Below are 18,598 nucleotides of genomic sequence, written 5' to 3'. Positions count from 1 at the left end.
GATTTGCTACAGGAGGGTGATGTATTTGCTGTTATTGCCAGTGAGGGAAACAGCGAGGGAGTAGACTACTATCTGATGAGTTGCACTAGGCCAAAGTGCATGCTTGACCAGGATACAGTGGATGATCATGGGTTTTCTTATGACGCCCATAGCATGATTGTGGCAGGCCGGTTCTACCAGCAGATTCGACTTCATCGGGGGAGTCTTGAGTTCCAGCAGTGGAAGTGGGAGTTAGAGGCATTTCAGTTCTCTCATCTAGTGGTTGCTACCAGACTCACTCTTGTTCGAGTACAGAGCCGAAAACACAGTTCTCACCCTCGTTTTCGGCTTCGAGTGGATGACCATGAGAGCATTCTAGAGCAGTTGAGAGCTAGAGAGGGTGCTGCTGACTAGATCTCTATCTTGATAGTGACTAAACTCAGACTAGCTGGGTTAGCTCACTTACATTGTACTTAGATTTTTGGGCAGTGACTAACCTCAGACTAGCTGGGGTAGCTCATTTTCATTCTGATGTACTTATTTGATGTTTATATCATTATGAGTTTTCTCATTATTGAGTATCATTACATTTTAGTTGATGTTCTTGATTTTATTATATTTTTTAACACATGCGCTATCATATTGTTTGTTGAAAATCTCCATGCCATCGTACCCAAACATGCTCTGATGGTGACCAAACTTTGCAAGCATGGGGAGGGGACCCACCCCCACATGCTTGCAAAGTTTGGTCACAATCAGAACATGTTTGGATTGGCAATTGGCACCCAGTGCGGGTTTTTCAAGTCTCTTGGTGCTTAAGAGGCCATGGAAAATCCGGGCCTTCCCCATACCATCGTACCCAAACATGCTCCGATGGGGACCAAACTTTGCAAGCATGTGGGGGTGGGTCCCCCCCACACGCTTGCAAAGTTTGGTCCCCATCGGAGCATGTTTGGATTGGCAATCGGCGCCCAGTGCGGGTTTTTCAAGTCTCTTGGTGCTTAAGAGGCCATGGAAAATCCGGGCCTTCCCCATGCCATCGTACCCAAACATGCTCCGATGGGGACCAAACTTTGCAAGCATGTGGGGGGGACCCACCCCCACATGCTTGCCAAGTTTGGTCCCCATCGGAGCATGTTTGGATACGATGGTATGGGGAAGGCCTGGATTTTCCATGGCCTCTTAAGCACCAAGAGACTTGAAAAACCCGCACTGGGCGCCGATTGCCAATCCAAACATGCTCTGATGGGGACCAAACTTTGCAAGCGTGTGGGGGGGACCCACCCCCACACGCTTGCAAAGTTTGGTCCCCATCGGAGCATGTTTGGGTACGATGGTATGGGGAAGGCCCGGATTTTCCATGGCCTCTTAAGCACCAAGAGACTTGAAAAACCCGCACTGGGCGCCGATTGCCAATCCAAACATGCTCTGATTGTGACCAAACTTTGCAAGCGTGTGGGGGGGACCCACCCCCACATGCTTGCAAAGTTTGGTCCCCATCGGAGCATGTTTGGGTACGATGGCATGGGGAAGGCCCGGATTTTCCATGGCCTCTTAAGCACCAAGAGACTTGAAAAACCCGCACTGGGCGCCGATTGCCAATCCAAACATGCTCCGATGGGGACCAAACTTTGCAAGCGTGTGGGGGGGACCCACCCCCACATGCTTGCAAAGTTTGGTCCCCATCGGAGCATGTTTGGGTACGATGGTATGGGGAAGGCCCGGATTTTCCATGGCCTCTTAAGCACCAAGAGACCCTAAAACCCGCACTGGGCGCCAATTGCCAATCCAAACATGTTCTGATTGTGACCAAACTTTGCAAGCATGTGGGGGGGACCCACGCCCACATGCTTGCAAAGTTTGGTCCCCATCAGAGCATGTTTGGGTACGATGGCATGGGGAAGGCCCGGATTTTCCATGGCCTCTTAAGCACCAAGAGACTTGAAAAACCCGCACTGGGCGCCGATTGCCAATCCAAACATGCTCTGATTGTGACCAAACTTTGCAAGCGTGTGGGGGGGACCCACCCCCACATGCTTGCAAAGTTTGGTCCCCATCGGAGCATGTTTGGGTACGATGGTATGGGGAAGGCCCGGATTTTCCATGGCCTCTTAAGCACCAAGAGACTTGAAAAACCCGCACTGGGCGCCAATTGCCAATCCAAACATGTTCTGATTGTGACCAAACTTTGCAAGCATGTGGGGGTGGGTCCCCTCCCCATGCTTGCAAAGTTTGGTCCCCATCAGAGCATGTTTGGGTACGATGGCATGGAGATTTTCAACAAACATGATAGCCAAAGTGTTAAGAAATATAATGAAATCAAGAACATCAACTAAAATGTAATGATACTCAATAATGGAGATTTTCAACAAACAATATGATAGCCAAAGTGTTAAGAAATATAATAAAATCAAGAACATCAACTAAAATGTAATGATACTCAATAATGAGAAAACTCATAATGATATAAACATCAAATAGGTACATCAGAATGAAAATGAGCTACCCCAGCTAGTCTGAGGTTAGTCACTGCCCAAAAATCTAAGTACAATGTAAGTGAGCTAACCCAGCTAGTCTGAGTTTAGTCACTATCAACAGCAACCCAATCAAAATCGTCATCTCTAACTGCCGGTCGACGTGCGCGTCGAGGCTGCTGTGCACGTCGAGGAGGCTGTGCCGGCTGCGGGGGTCGTCGAATGTCTGCGGGGAGGTCTGCCTCAAAGGAAGGATCGTGAGCTGGTGCCGGTGTACTCGGGAGCTCACGAGTCCCAAAAGCTGCTATGGCCCTCTCTCTCTCTCTACGTCGTGCTAATGCAAGACGCCTCTGTCTATAAACCCAAAATCGATAATCTGCAATGGTGCGTGTCTGCCACTCTGCTCGTGTAAGCTCCTCTGCTGTAAGGACACGCTGCTCATGAGAAGCAGCACTGCTGCTAGCACCATCACCCGCTGTGCCACTAGGGCCAGCACCACCCACGCGCTCAAATGCTGTCACCTGGCTCTCATGCAGGACTCTCTGGTAAGCGTCGAACTCATGTGAGCTCCACTCTATCTCAGGAGGCACCTCAGGCTCCTGGGCTCTATCGTCGAAGGCGTCGAGTCCCAAGTCCATAGCTGATGTAAAGTCGACTGGCCTGCCAGTCCTGGCATCTACTCGTACAAGGCCTGGGTGAAGATCATCGATGCCCAATACCCTGTACGTCGCTAAGTCGACGCGTGCACGGCAGGATGGGCATGCTGAGAACCGGACGAGCTCCTGGGTGATGCAAGACAAGTGGAAAATATGTCCACATCCTAGGGCATATCCTCCTGTACTATCAATGTCCTCGATACATAAACAGCAGCACGCATCACGCAGGAAGGGTGGTGCATCCTGCGGGAGAGGTCGTCGAAAAACCTCTGTGACAGGCCGTGGATATAACGGTAGATAAGGCACTGTCACGTCCGATGATCTACGATACTCTCGAACATGCAGCATCAGCTGCTCTGCCCTGTGCTGGGCAATCTGCTCCATAATCTGATGATGCTGTGCCTCAGCTCTGGAGCTCTCTACCTCGGTCCGAGCCTACGCAAAAAAGTAAAGCATTAAAATATTTGATTAGTCTCTCATTAGGTATTACTTAAAGAAATTTGTAACTTAAACGTGCAAGAGAAACCTACCTGCTGGATGTCGGACTCTCTCAGATGCTGTGCCTCTGCAGTAGCTGCCTCTGCCATCTGTAATGCAGCTCGGAGGCGGTCTATCTCCGCTCTCGCCTCTACCAACTCCTGAGTGAGCCTCTGAGTGGCAGGTGTGGGAACCTGCGTGACACAATCAACCATGCTGCTCATGTAAAAATATAGAAAAGTACATATAAACATGAAGATAAATGACCAAAAAAACTTAAGACGTATTATATATGTAAATACCTCCACATCTGTCGTCGGTATAGATCGTGAAAATAGGCGCACCACGTGCTGGATGCTCTCCGTGGTGCTCCGTACGTCAATGCCGACCTGCGTGCCAAGAGCCTCTACTGTCGACAATGGCACAAAGGAAGGATCGTGAGCTGGTGCCGCACGAAGGGCCGGTGGAGGCCGCCTACCCTGGTCCTGGAGACGGCCTCGGCCAGCACCACCACCCGGACGATGGCTGGTGTAATCGACCTCCTCCCCTAGGACAAACTCCGCATATAACTGCTTTGCGAAGTATATGGGAATCTGGCGGTTGTTCGGCATCCTCCCATATGCGGCAACATATCGACTATAGATATGTGCCGCCATACGAGGATGCGAACACCGCGAAATAGTGAGGGGCTTGCCCGCCCCGGGCCTCATCCCACGACTATCAAGGAAAAGATCTAGGAAAGCCCCATCCCTAATAGGAGCAAGATCACAGACCTGACGATATGTCAGGCCATGTGACACAGGAGCAGCGCGATGGTGGGCTATCCACTCATCTACATAAACAATATCGTGAAGGCTACGAAGGGACGCAAGCATCGCCTCCAAGTCTGCCACGATATGTAATGTAGACGGAGTGTCTCCAGCACTCCTACGGATAGCCGCTAACTCACGGTCTATCTCCGCGATGAGGTCCGCAATAGATGAGCGGCCCTCCTCGTGGCCCTCCTCGTGGCCCTCCATGCTAAAACCTAGGCCAAATGTGAAGGGTCCAATGTGAATGGTCTAATGTGAAAGGGCTAATGCTTAGTGCTAAGTAGCACTAATTAAGCTAAAAACAAAGCTAATGGGCTCACTAATACTAATCCAAATCAAGAGCGCAAGAGAGTGAAAACGACTTGTGAAAATGAGGCAAAAAAAAAGTTTTCCGGTTTTATAACCTCGATCGAGGTTCGGAAACATCATGCAATTTAGGGTTTGCAAGATTAACGCTCTGGATATTAGGGTTAGTGCAACATACGGCCAAGATACACACCTAATTCTAGGGTTGGGGAAGGATCGACGGCTGCGATTTGATATTACTATCTCGTTCGAGGTAAATGGACGGCCACGATTTAAAGGCATTACCACGACAAGGTATCTCGACGGTCAAGATTCATTATATACCTCGATCGAGATATTTAAACGGCCGAGATCGCATCTTCCAGCGTACGTGAATGGACGGTTTAGATTGCTTTTCCGTATCTCGATCGAGATACTTGGACGGTGGAGATTGCATCTAGGTATCTCGATCGAGATATTCGGACGGTGCAGATTGAATCTCTGTATCTCGATCGAGATATTTGGACGGCTGAGATTTGAACTCTGTATCTCGATCGAGATATGGGGACGGTGGAGATTGTATCCGATTACCTCGAACAATGAATGGTCGCGATTGGATGTAAATTTCTCGTTCGAGATACGTGGACGATGGAGATGTGCTGGTCAAATATGCCTACGGGGATACAGCGTGGCCCTGATGTGGATCCGAGTGGCATAGGTATCTCGATCGAGATATTGTGGTGGCGGTGACATGTATTGGTGACATGGATGACGCCTGGAAACCCGGACCTGCTAGCGTGGCATTAGTTGGCATCTCGATCGAGATATGTCGGTTTAGGCTCGGGAGGCACGTGTCGTGTTTTGATTCGCGGCGTTATCACGATCGAGGTACTCCGCCCGAGATGCATGGATGTCCCAATTTTAGAGAGAGTGAACGAAAGTGAGTACCCTCATCTTGCAACCACCCTCTCTCACTTGAAGGGTCTTATGGCTCAACTTGCATAGTGAATGCGAGAATGGATGAAGATGATGCAGTGGCTATTTTGTTAAAAGTAGTCAAGAAGGTGTACCCCACCTTAGTGCCACCACCTTGAAGAACATTGGCTATAATCAAATACTGATGGCACCAGAAGATAGGGCCAAAACAACATTTATAATAGAGTGGGGAGTATTTGCAAGTAATGTGATGAAGTTTGGAATGAAAAATGCTCCCCCAACATTTCAGAAGTGGGTACAGAAAGTGTTTGAACCATTTTTAAACATCATTCATGAAAGTCTTTCTAGATGATTTTAGTGTGTTTGGGAAAATGGTTGATCATTTAAAACACCTCATGCTTTGCTTTGAGAGATGCAGGATGGTGGGTTTAGCACTTAACCCCTCAAAGTGTGCTTTTGTTGTAAATAGAGGTATTCTACTTGGATATGTCAGTCAGGTGGGTGAAGAATTGGTGCCACCACCAACATCTTCTTTAATAATTTGAAAGCTCTATCCTGTTCTTCACCCCAAATAAAAGCTATCTTCTTCTTTGTCAGTTTTGTCAAAGGATGGCACACATGAGATAAATATCTCAAAAACTTGTTATGCCATTTTACTTGTCCTATGAACCTTGCCAATTGCTTGACATTCTTAGGTTGTATGGCTTCTTGGATTGTAGAGACTTTCCTGCTATCAATATACATTCCCTCGTAACTTGGTTATCTCCCATTGTAATTGTACCTAAGAAGAATGGGAAAATCATGCTATGTGTTGATTACAGGAAACTTAATGTAGCTACTATTTCAGATCCATTCCCTTTACCCTTCTGTGATACCCTCCTTGATTTAGTAGTAGGTCATGAAGTATATAGCTTTCTTGACAATGTGATGAGACACTTGGGTTCACATAAAAGTCCTCCCCCCACCTAGGAGGCTGCACAATTGGACTTCGACTCATGCATTCCTTGAGCAAACAAAAAGATTGAATTTGATCGGCCCCCATTGGAAGGAAACATTCTTCTTTGTCAACAGATTTATAGGATACATCTTCTCAGAGAACATGTCAACAAAGCGTTGGTAATACTTTGTGTTACCCAAAATCCTCCTTTACCTCCCTTACATTGGTAGGTGGTGGGAGGGCCACAATTGCCTGCACCTTCTCAGGATCCATCTCTATGCCTTCTTCTGAGATAACATGTCCCAAAAGAGAGCCACCTTCCTCTGTGCCAAGCGGCATTCTCCAAGATTAAGACACCCTTTGCATCATCAATACTTTGCAAGGCCAACCTCAACTTTTCCAAGTGATCCATGCGGCTTGAATAAATGCAAAAATCATCCAAGAAGACCCTTATAAACTTTTCCAAGTAAGGTGCAAATACCTGACTCATGAAGCGTTGAAAAGTTGCTGGTGCATTGGTCAAGCCAAATGGCATCACCCTATAGGCATACACTCCCAAGGGGTGATAAATGGCATCACCATATAGGCATACACTCCCCAAGGGGAGATAAATGAGGTTTTCCTTTGATCTTCTTCACAAATCCGGATTTAAAAGTATCTAGAGTATCCATCACACACAATACAACTCGTGACCTGCAACTTGATCCAAAATCCCATCCTGAAAGGGTAGAGGATAATAATCCCTCTTTGTGCATGCATTCAGAGGGTGAAAGTCCACACACACACCCCATTTTCCACCCTTTTTAGGAGTGACTACAATTGGGAAATTCCACTCTGAATTCTCTACTGGAAAAATAAATCAAGCTTCAAGCAAATTAGTTACCTCATTCTTAATAAGCACCTCTGCTTGCACTACTCCCAAACGCCTTAGCTGGTGTACCACTGGCTTACTTTGGGGCTTGAGATCAATCTTGTGCTCTACTAGGGTGACTTGGCGTACTTGTGAGAGTAACTGTTTACAAAAAGGTTAGGAAATCCATCCGACATTTTTAAGTAATTCTCCCTTTCAGTACCTGCTATGGACTCATCAAGAAGAAGTTCATTCTGTTGGTGAAGACTAGTGAGGTCCACATCTCCTTTCTTGAACATGGTTGAAGAAGCTTCCCCTTCCAAGGCTCCATTGTCTTCAGCATCCCCTCGTCGATCCCTTCCCAGGGAAAGACCAAATGCAACTCCCTCCACCTCCCCTTCTGAGATGGAATCCTCAGAGCTACCGTTTGTCACCTCTTCATCTCGGGTGACTCTAACTCTGAACTTTCAGAAGTTGAAGGTTCACCTCTTACCACTTTCTTGCGACGACTCTTGATGTTGTAGTGAACCTTCTTATTCTCACCTTGTAGAATAAGATCACTTGTCTCCCACTTTTGAAAACTCACAAATTCATAGCTTGCAAGTCACTTTGAGTAGTGTGCAAGAAGCTCTTGAAATTGCACAGAATAATATTTTACAGCTACAGAGAGAGGGCAAAGAGAAAGAGGACCACATCCTCAAGTTACAGGATACAATCTCGCATATGAAGAGCACACCCATGGGAGCCAGAGAGAGAAAGAGGACAATGAACAACATTCAGACACTTGCAATTGGTGGTGGTGCTCTCAAGCAAAGAATTCATGTAGCAAGGTTTGTTTGATTTTTGGTTATAAGTTATTCTTATTAGAGTGTATCTATTGTTTGATTTTTTTCATTAACTGTTAATTCATTATATAATATTGCTGCTATAAGTAATCTTTGTTAGTTCATTACAAGACCTTTCTTAAAGATGCGTGTGGTGATAATGGTCCTCAAGATATTGGAGATATGTTACGTAGCTGCGTGAAAAAACATGACATTCTTTCCATAGTTCGAGATCCACACTACAAGAAGGTACGACAGATACTTGCAAATGAGATAATGAAAGATATAACTAACATTTTAGGCATTGAGGAAGTTCATAATGCATGCGATGAAGTGGGCATAAGCACAAAAGGATACCAGGCTCTCCATCAATTACTGCAAGATACACTTTGCAAACAAGGCATCACACGAAATATTTTTCCTGTCCCAAGAAGATTAAGATTAGCAAAGAGGACATGCAATGAAGATGTGCAACATAAGATTGGAGAGTACCACTGCGTCAATGATGTGCTGACCATTAGAGCCTAGGGAAAAAAGCGAGGCAACAATGGTCATATTGTGGCTCCTTACAACGAGTTCAACAATATGTTTGTTGATCTACAACGTCTTCAGAAAGTTATGATCTTATTCTATGGATTACCTAATAATTGTGCGTAACTTTTATCTCTTGCAAAGTAGTTGAAAAAGTCTATGAAAAATCAAAGCTTATTTAATTTTGTTTGTCATGCAAGGTGACAAAGTTAGCTTTGTGTTGAAAATGGATGAGTGTCAAATTGTGAAAGGAAAGAGGATAGAGCGAATGAGACACACTCATGAATGAGGCTATGGCATATGCAAAAAGTTCAGAGTTATCATCTTTTCTCAATGAAGACACATTTGAGGGGAATACTGAGATCAACCAAACTCCTGATAGGGAGAGGATTTGCATTCTTTTCATGTACAACTGGAAGAATGGCCCAAGGGCCATTCTTGTAAGAACTATTCTTTTCATGCACAACTGGCCCCAAAGGCTTCCAAGAATAGCCCTATGGCCATTCTTTTCATTTAATTTTAAATTAATAATGGCTCCATAGCAGCATTCAAGAATGTCCTTGGGGCATGCTATTATTTACCTAGGACCATTGCTTATGGTGATATGCACGAAGTTATCTTTTTTATTGTTGCTTTATTTATTTATTTTTGTTGAAGCTCTTGTGTGTTGTTGCTTTATTTTATTTTGTAAATATGTTAGAAGTATTTTTAAATTGTCTTACAAAAATCACTTTTGGACAGGGAAAGATGTCAAACAAAAGGAAGCTTTCATTTCCCTCAAGCATGGACATGGCCAGTGGAGACTCAAAGGATTGTTACCTTGATCTCTATGACCTTCAAGGCAAAAAGCTACATCGGATCAATCTCTTCATTCAGAGACGGAAAGAGACGGAAAGACAACAAGGAGTCTTTTGAGGGTAGGGGACATGTCAAGGTAATCAATGTTTCTGTGGTAGATTTCCATCAAGAAATCAAATGTATTGATGTTGAGACCCGTGGTGGTGGGGATCTCACGTACCAACTTTCTCCCACTGCATATAGGAGGGATCGTATGAGGGTTGATCAAGAGGACTCTATGTTCTCTAAAGGGTGGAACCTAACTACAAAGAATATCTCCGAGATTACTTGTGAAATGCTATTCAATGCTTTTACTATGATACTACAAAAGAAAGTAACAAAGAGAGATGAGGTTTCTCGGGCTGGTGTCTCATTAAAAAGATCAAAAAAATCAAAGGTACAATAGGTGGCCACAAATTTAGAGACTGGGGGATCCACTCTAACCATTTCTAACCCAAAGATCTAGTTAAGAAAAAAAAGATCTAGTTAAGAAAGGAAAAAAAGGCAAAGGATTCCCCTTTAGGAAGGGATGGAGCAGTATGCACAATATTTTCCTCTGGGTTTATATACTGAGTATGAAACCCCATGGAGAATTGTTTTGTAGCACCCAGCCACACTATATGTCGACCCATGGACATTATCAAAGTAGAGGAAATTTGTGGATGGTTTGCTGGAAAGGCAAACAACCCTTGTTCATGTGCGTATCTAATGCCTGTCAAGCTGATTTTTGAAGGGATACACAAGCCACTAGCTAAGGAAGATACAAGGGCAGGGGATGTTAAAAAATATGCATATTGGATCATAGATGGCCAGCATTCTATCTATGCTGCAAAGGCAATTATATCAGAGGGTGATCTTGATCCAAGCTTACTCTACTTGAAAGATGTTTATAGGTATCGAAAGGCTCGGGTTGTGAATGCACCTCCAACAATGACGGTGGCCATCTCCAAGATGGAAAATCTAGAGATACAAGCATTATTCACACGAAGCAGCCAACAAGCATTATTCACGAAGTAGCCATATTGTGACATATTAAAGCACTTGAGAAGCCAGTACGAGCATTATAAAAAGCCTTCAAGACCAGCAGTTGGAGTCCCAAAGGAACACCCTTCTCGTGTAAATTGGGATGTAAGTCATTGTATCTTATGTTTTTTAATCTTATTTGATAGCTTTTTTGATGTACTAGAATTGGAATTGTCTTGTTGTTTATGTTTTGTTCGTTTTTTCGTGGATGACAGAATTTCACTTCAAGTGCCGAATCATCAATGGGTGCCTACTTTGCACAGAAGCAGGCACACATGGTTACATGCCCCGATGACATCTTCTATACTTGGCTAAAGATTATAGAAGATGTCGAGAATGGCAAACTTGGGGGAAAAAAGCCTAATCCATCTCATTTCAGATGCTTTTGTGGTTTAGAAGAGGACGTGATCAACCTTATTCAAAAAGAGCTTTTGAAAGGGAAAATCTTGTTCTTGAAGGGAGTTGCAGACAAGGAAAAGATTGACATGATTGATAGAGTGATGGTACTGAAGCAAGATAAGGTTTTGTAAGAATAGCTATTGCTTCAATTCAACAATGTTAATGATTCAAAGAAATGCAAGGACTGGCGAGAGCTAGCTTCAACTTATCACACTAATGATAGTGTCTACCAAGTGCTTCATTGAAAGTGTGAGCCATGGATAAAGGCAAGATTGCAGGTTGGTAAGACGAACTTGGAGTTTCCACCATCAGAATGTAAAGGGTTACATACAATGGATTGTTGTTATCAATAGGGAAGAGAAGGTTGTGATGATGACTGATTTTCCATGGCGTATTCCCATTGTGAGCTTAGAGATGGATGGCGAACACTTTTTAGCACAATTTTATCAAAATCAAATGCCGATTGGATTGTGTGTCTTGGATGAAAAGATGCAGAGGGGAGAAGAGAGCTTGAGCTCTTGCAAGCACACACACACACTCACAAAACCCTAAGAGAGAACACACAAGGTGAGAGGCTGAAAATCTTCTTCTTCGTGACATAACACAACACACCATATACAAAGATAAGAGTACACACATATATGAAAGGTACTCAACCAAATACATACTAGGGTTCTCTATAGTGTGAACCCAACTAAATGAGCTGGCGCTATAACTATCCCAGTCTCTAGAATGGCTGTCACACAGCCTATCATCCCACTGGCCGCATATCACCCATGATCTCACCAACCATGCCAGTGGTGTAAGTGTGGGGCCTATCCCCCAAGCGGGTCATCAGTGTCCACCGCCTCACTAGATGAGCTCGATATCTCAACACTCTCCCTCGAGCTCAACTCCATCTCATGTACACCAAGAGAAGCCCTGAATCTACGGAGCTTCTCTGTACCCAATGCTTTGGTGAAGATGTGAGCTACCTGATCCTGTGTGGTGCTGACATAAACAAGGTCAACATCTCCTGCCAAGACCTTCTCTCTGACAAAATGATAGTGGACCTCTATATGCTTCGTGCGAGCATGAAAAACTGGGTTCCTGGCCAACTGTATATATTGCTAATTTTGTCACAGAAAATGACTACTTGTCTATCCACTGATAGACCCAAATCAGCAAGTAGCTTTCTCAGCCAAGCTACCTCACATGCTACCATAGTAGCACCTCTGTGTACTGCCATAGCAGCACCTCTGTACTCGGCCTCTGTACTGGATAGAGCAATCGTAGGCTGCTTCTTGCAGCTCCAAGTCACAGCAGCACTCCCCAAAGAAAACATGAAGCCACTAGTAGATCTTCTATCTAAGATACTACCAGCCCAATCAGCATCTGTGTACCCATGTATACATATCTCTGTCCCAGTTTCATAAAATAGTCCACAATGCAAAGTAGACCTCATATATCTCAGTATGCGTCTCAATGCATCCAAGTGCGGCTATGTGGAACCTGCATAAACTGACTCACCAACCCAACAGCATAGCTCAAATCCGGCTTGGTGATCGTCATGTAGATCAAGCTTCCTACTATGCGCCTATACATAGTAGGATCCTCCAAAATCTCTCCTGAATATGCACTCAACTTGCCATTCTGATCCAATGGCACTAAGATAGGCTTACAACCTGTCACACCATACTTGGACAACATGTCCAAGCCATACTGTCTCTGCAGTAATCCAATACCATGTGGTGACCTAATCACGTCAATGCCTAAGAAATATCTGAGTTCCCCCAGATCCTTGATCTCAAACTTCTGTCCAAGCAAGATCTTTACATCAAAGATCTCTGCATCATGGTCCCCCGTAATGATCAAGTCATTTACATAGATGACAATAAGCACAACCCCTCTATGACTGTGTCTCACATACAGCGAGAAAATTGGCTACATGAAAGCCAATAGTGACAAGATATTGGCTACATGAAAGCCAATAGTGACAAGATATTCAAAAATCTTGCCAGACCATGCTCTTGGTGCTTGTTTTAAGCCATACAAGGCTTTCTTCAATCTGCAAACATGCTCGGGGTGACTCACATCCTCATAACCAGGTGGTTGCAACATATACACCTCTTCCTGCAAATCCCCATGCAAGAATGCATTCTTTACATCCATCTAATGTAAAGACCATTTCTTTGATGTAGCCACTGCTATTACAACTCTCACTGTTGCCATCTTGGCAACTGGGCTGAAAGTTTTCTCATAATCAATACCATATGTCTGCGCATATCCTTTGGCTACCAATCTAGCCTTGTACCTATTTATTCTTCCATCACTGATATGTTTTACTTTGTACACCCACTTGCATCCAATGGCTTTCTTGCCTTCAGGCAATTGCACTAAATCCCAAGTCTCATTTCCATATAGTGCATCCATCTCCTCATCCATAGCTTTCTCCCAACACACATTTCCAATAGCCTCATCAATGCATGTGGACTCTACAACAACCTACATAACCTTTGCCATGTATGCATAGTGATGTGCCACATAACCATCATAGGTAAACCTCTGCACGGGATTCTTCACTCTCCCAGATCTTTGCAACTTTGCATTCATGGCTTCCATAGCCTTTTTTACACCAAGTGTTCTCATAGCTGGTATCCCAAGCTTCTCATCAAGGTTCATCTCTGAGCCACCATCAACATGAGAATGCCCTACAGAAATGTCAGGCATACTAAGGGGCTCAACCACTTTCTCTTTTCCTTTACGTGATGTACTAATCACATTTGCAGGACTGGAATTATGACACAGCCTGCCACTCCATGGTCTATCAACTGAACCACTAGATGAGGACTCTCCTGGTCCACTCAAAGACTGTGATTGCTGACTTGCATTCTGTGCAACCACACTACCACTCACATTAGCCCCAATAGCTTCTTTTTCAGCAACATACCAGCTGCCCATCTCATCAAAGACAACATCCCTACTTACCCTCAACTCATGTGTAGCAGGGTTATAACACCTGTATCCCTTTTGCTCAAGGAAGTATCCAATAAACACACATTTTTCTACTTTTGGATCCAGCTTAGTTCTCAGCTCATCTGGCACATGCACATATGCAATGCATCCAAAGACTTTAGATGAGACAAATCAGGTTTTCTGCCAGTAAACCTCTCCTCTGGAGTTACATCATGTATGGTTGTAGTTGGAGTCCTGTTCATGATGTAAACTGCTGTGTAGAAACAGCCTCAACCCAATAGCTATGCGGGATATTCTTCTCTTTCATCAATGCTCGTGCAATCTCAGCAATGTGCCTATTTTTTCGCTCAGTAACTCCATTTTGCTGCGGAGTGTACCTGCATGTAAACTGTCTCCGAATACCATTCTTCTTCAAAAATTCAGAGAACTGATTGGAGAAGTACTCTCCCCCTCCATCTGACCTTAGGCACTTTACATATTTCCCTGATTGCTTTTCAACCATAACTCTGAAATTCTGAAAATGAGTGAACACCTCACTCTTCTCCTTCATGAAGTATACCCACACATCCCTTGTGTGGTCATCACAATAAATGTCATATAATACATGTAGCCTCCCATAGACATGGTCTTCGTAGGACCCCATACATCTGAATGCACAACATCTAGTGCATTTCTGCTCACATTTCTGTTACGTGGAAATACATGCTTTGTTTGCTTTTCCAAATTGGCATGCTTCACATATTCTCTACATACCTTCAACTTTAAACTTTGGCAGCCCTGTCTCACAATTCGTTTAGTCTGCATAGACTTCATTCTCTGTACATTCACATGTCCAATTCTTTTATGCCAAATGTCTATGTCTGTAACAATTCCTGAACCATTTGCAAACATCGCAGTACTCACTTCAGGCATGTTTACATTCAATGTAAACATTCTGCCCACTCTGTTGCCTTTTGCAACCAACCTGCACTTGTCTTTAAAGTCTTCCACATAACACCCATCAGGATTAAACCGAATCTGCAAACCCTGCTCAATCATCTGGCTAACTGAAACTAGATTCTTTGTTATGTTCGGAACATGAAGTACATCTGCAAGGTACTTCACTTTGCCATCCTACATAGACAATGGCACATCTCCAACATGGGCAATTGGATGAGCAGTGTCATCCCCTGTTTCCACAAAACCTGGTCTTTCAAGGTTTTTCATCTCCTTGAACCACTCCCCATGACTTGTCATGTGGTTTGAAGCACCTGAATCAACGTACCATATATCATCTTTATGTGCTGCTTCAACATTTTTAGACATGGCATTAATGACATGCTGCATAACAAACAACCTTTCATTATCCTCATTGTTTCTGCTTGAGGATGCATAGAAGTTTTGCTGCAATTTCCCATTTTGCATGCCAGCCTGCTTCTTATAACAATGTGCCTGCACATGTCCAGGCTTACCATAATAAAAGCATCCACGTGTATCATTATACTACCTTTGCCAATTTTCACGACCTCTTTGACTCCCCCTGCCTCTGAATTGGCCTCTTTCACTTGCGTGTTATTGTTGTTGTTGTTGTGAATTCTGGGACTATTGTTGTTGCTGCTGCTGGCCATAATTCTGATTCCCTGTTCGGCCACCTCCTTTACCACATCCACGGCCTCCTCTACCTCGTCCTCTTCCTGAACTTGTGTAGAAGGCCTGTTGCTCTGAACTGTTTTTGTTTTGTGACGACTGTTGGTCTTCACCCAAGCTCTTCTCTTCTATAATCAACATAGACACCAAATCTATGAAATTGGGAATGTTTTCCCGAGTCTGAATAAACGTCTTGAACGCCCTTGTATTGTGGCTCGAGACTACGTAGACAGACTTCCACCTTATCATCATCATCTACTGAAACACCAATAGATGCAAGGGATTCCACAATACCCTTTATCTTCAATGCATAGTCATTCACAGACATACTCTTTTTCTCCTATGCCAATCTCTAGAATGGCTATCACACAGCCTGTCATCCCACTGGCCGCATATCACCCATGATCTCACCAACCATGCCAGTGGTGTAAGTGTGGGGCTATCCCCCAGGCGGGTCATTAGTGTCCACCGCCTCACTAGATGAGCTCGATATCTCAACATTGGATAGCACAGAGAAGGGAGTGCAAGAGATATGCAATGAAGCATTGAGAGATTTTCTCAATTGTTGAATGGCATCATGGCAATCTCACAATCCCAATATGCATTCCTTGCCTTTTTAAAGATTATTGATATTGTGCGTCTCCAAGATGCTCTATAGAAATTTCCTGGATGGCATAGAATGTTCTATGGTGCTCTACATTTTGTGCATGATGCACCATGTAGCGGTGCAATCGAGCTCTTCAGTGTGCTTATTTTTTTGAGCAAGGAAAACATGTATGAAGGCTATGACTACTATGTTGGTGCTCAAGGTCCCATTTTGGATGCAACTATGTTACCATTGGAGTATGATAAAGTAAAGAGTATGGACCCCATAGTCTTTTTACAACTGAAGAAGGCCATGGTCATCGATCAGTGCATAAAGAGTCTATGTATGCAAGATCTTATAATGATTGATGCATATAGTAATGGCTTTGTGTCAAAGGAAGCACTGAAGGCAAAAAGAGAGGTAATATGTCTAGTTGAGTGAGCTTAAGACCGTGATGACATGCATTCCAATCTCTTGGCATTTGCAAAGTTGGATCATAGTGTTGGATAGTGGGCAAAGATCCTTGAGGACCCACAACCAACTACTACTTCTACCTCCCAAGCATCTGTTTCGGAAGCAGCTGAAGAAGCCCAACCCTTGCCTGTGAGACAAATTTCTACTACAAGTTTTGTTTCTACGCTTATGCCCTCAGAGAAAAGAAAATATTTTGTGTAACTGTTCACTAGATGCTGAGAGAGCTTTCTTCTACAAGGAGTCTCATGTGCTAGCAACATTAATTTTGTAAATGTCTTTTTTTTTATTGAATATAAATTTGTCGTTTACCTTAAGGTGTCTAGTTAAATATTTTATGGAAGTTATTCTTGTCTCTTCTATGCACAATAGAGTGGCCCTAGATTCAAACTACATATAAAAAGTCAAGTTTTTTTGTTATGCATAGTCTCTTGTATGCACAATATAATGATTTAATAATGGTCATAGAGCCATTCTTTTTATGCACATCAACCTTAAGATTGGCCCTAGGGTCATTCTTGCAATGCTCTAGTGTATTCTTCCAAGAATGGCCCTAGGACCATTCGAGTCTTGCATGCTCTTCGAGCCTTAAGATTGTATTGGAATGGCCATGGACCAGTCATGGACCATTAGGATATATAGAATAGCAAACAAATTTTTTAAATTATTTACATTCTATATTTCATTCTTATAAAGAAGTCCATCCTTTAGCTCATGTTATAGATATAGATTTTAGACAACCATCAGATAGATCTAGGTTAGGTTTACAGGAAAATCTATATAATCACAGAATCTGGTTTTTTTTAATCGAAATAATCTGTGATCAAGTGGGTTTGACTTTTGTCTGTTGCTATCGAGGGGGGGGGTGTGCCAAGTGTTAGATTAGAAAATAACCCACCATAATAATCTTATAACGTTAGCTTAGGGATAATTTAGGAATAGGATTCCAATAGTCATATATGTCGTTTTAATTCTCAAAGTTGATAACTATATACCTGCTCACAAGTGCTCATTGTAATCTTAATGAATGGATATATCAAGGAGAAGAAGAGCTTTGAGTTTACTTCTTGTTTTTCGCATTGTCTCTACAATGTTGTCTTCCTCTACAGTATGTATTAATCAATTGTCTGTTGTTTAATTATATGTTGGTTTATCTACCAAACAAGGAATTAAATTGAGAGAGAGAGAGAGAGAGAGAGAGAGAAGGCATTAAACCAAAGAAAAAAGAGGGAGGGAGGGATGTAGCAACAGGCTCCTCCCCTTTTTTGCTTTGGTTTAATGCCTTCCCTCTCTCTCTCTCTCTCTCTCTCTCTCTCTCTCTCTCTCTCTCTCTCTCTCTCTCTCTCTAAAGATTAAAAAGGGGGGAGGGCTATAGCACCCAACACTACAGTCCTCCCCCCCCCTCTTTTTTTTTCTTGGGTTTAATGCCCCTCTCTCTCTCTCTCTCTCTCTCTCTCTCTCTCTCTCTCTCAATTTAATGCCTTCTAAGGCTAAGCCAAAAAAGGGAGGGAGGGCTGTAGTGAAATTTAGTTTCCTTCTTCTCTAACGAGGTATGTCTATGTTGATGCTCTTTAGTGTTTTTCTAGAGACGAAATTTAGTTTCCTTCTTCTCTAGGTATTCTATGTTGATGCTCTTTACTGTTTTTCTAGAGACTAGGCACCTATAAAGAGAGGAAGGTTATGTGTGATGCTATGCATGTATGATGTAACTCTAATCATTGTTCATGAAAAATTTATTTTGGTGAGTGAGCTAAAAATTAATACAAACTTGTTTCCTCAACTATAACTAAAATATAGATATTCTCATGAGGTGTGGCTATGCTATTACTTGTAAATCTTTAGGGTTTTTTCCAAAGACTGAGCACCAATGAAAGGAGGAAGGTTGTGTGTGATGCTATACATGTATGATGTAACCTTATTCAGTGCTTATGGAAAAAAAC

The sequence above is a fragment of the Cibotium barometz genome, chromosome 35 (assembly GCF_041138505.1).
Source record: "Cibotium barometz isolate CiBa-2024 chromosome 35, ASM4113850v1, whole genome shotgun sequence".
NCBI classification, from domain to species: Eukaryota; Viridiplantae; Streptophyta; class Polypodiopsida; order Cyatheales; family Cibotiaceae; genus Cibotium; species Cibotium barometz.
Note: the sequence above shows the minus strand (reverse complement) of the source record.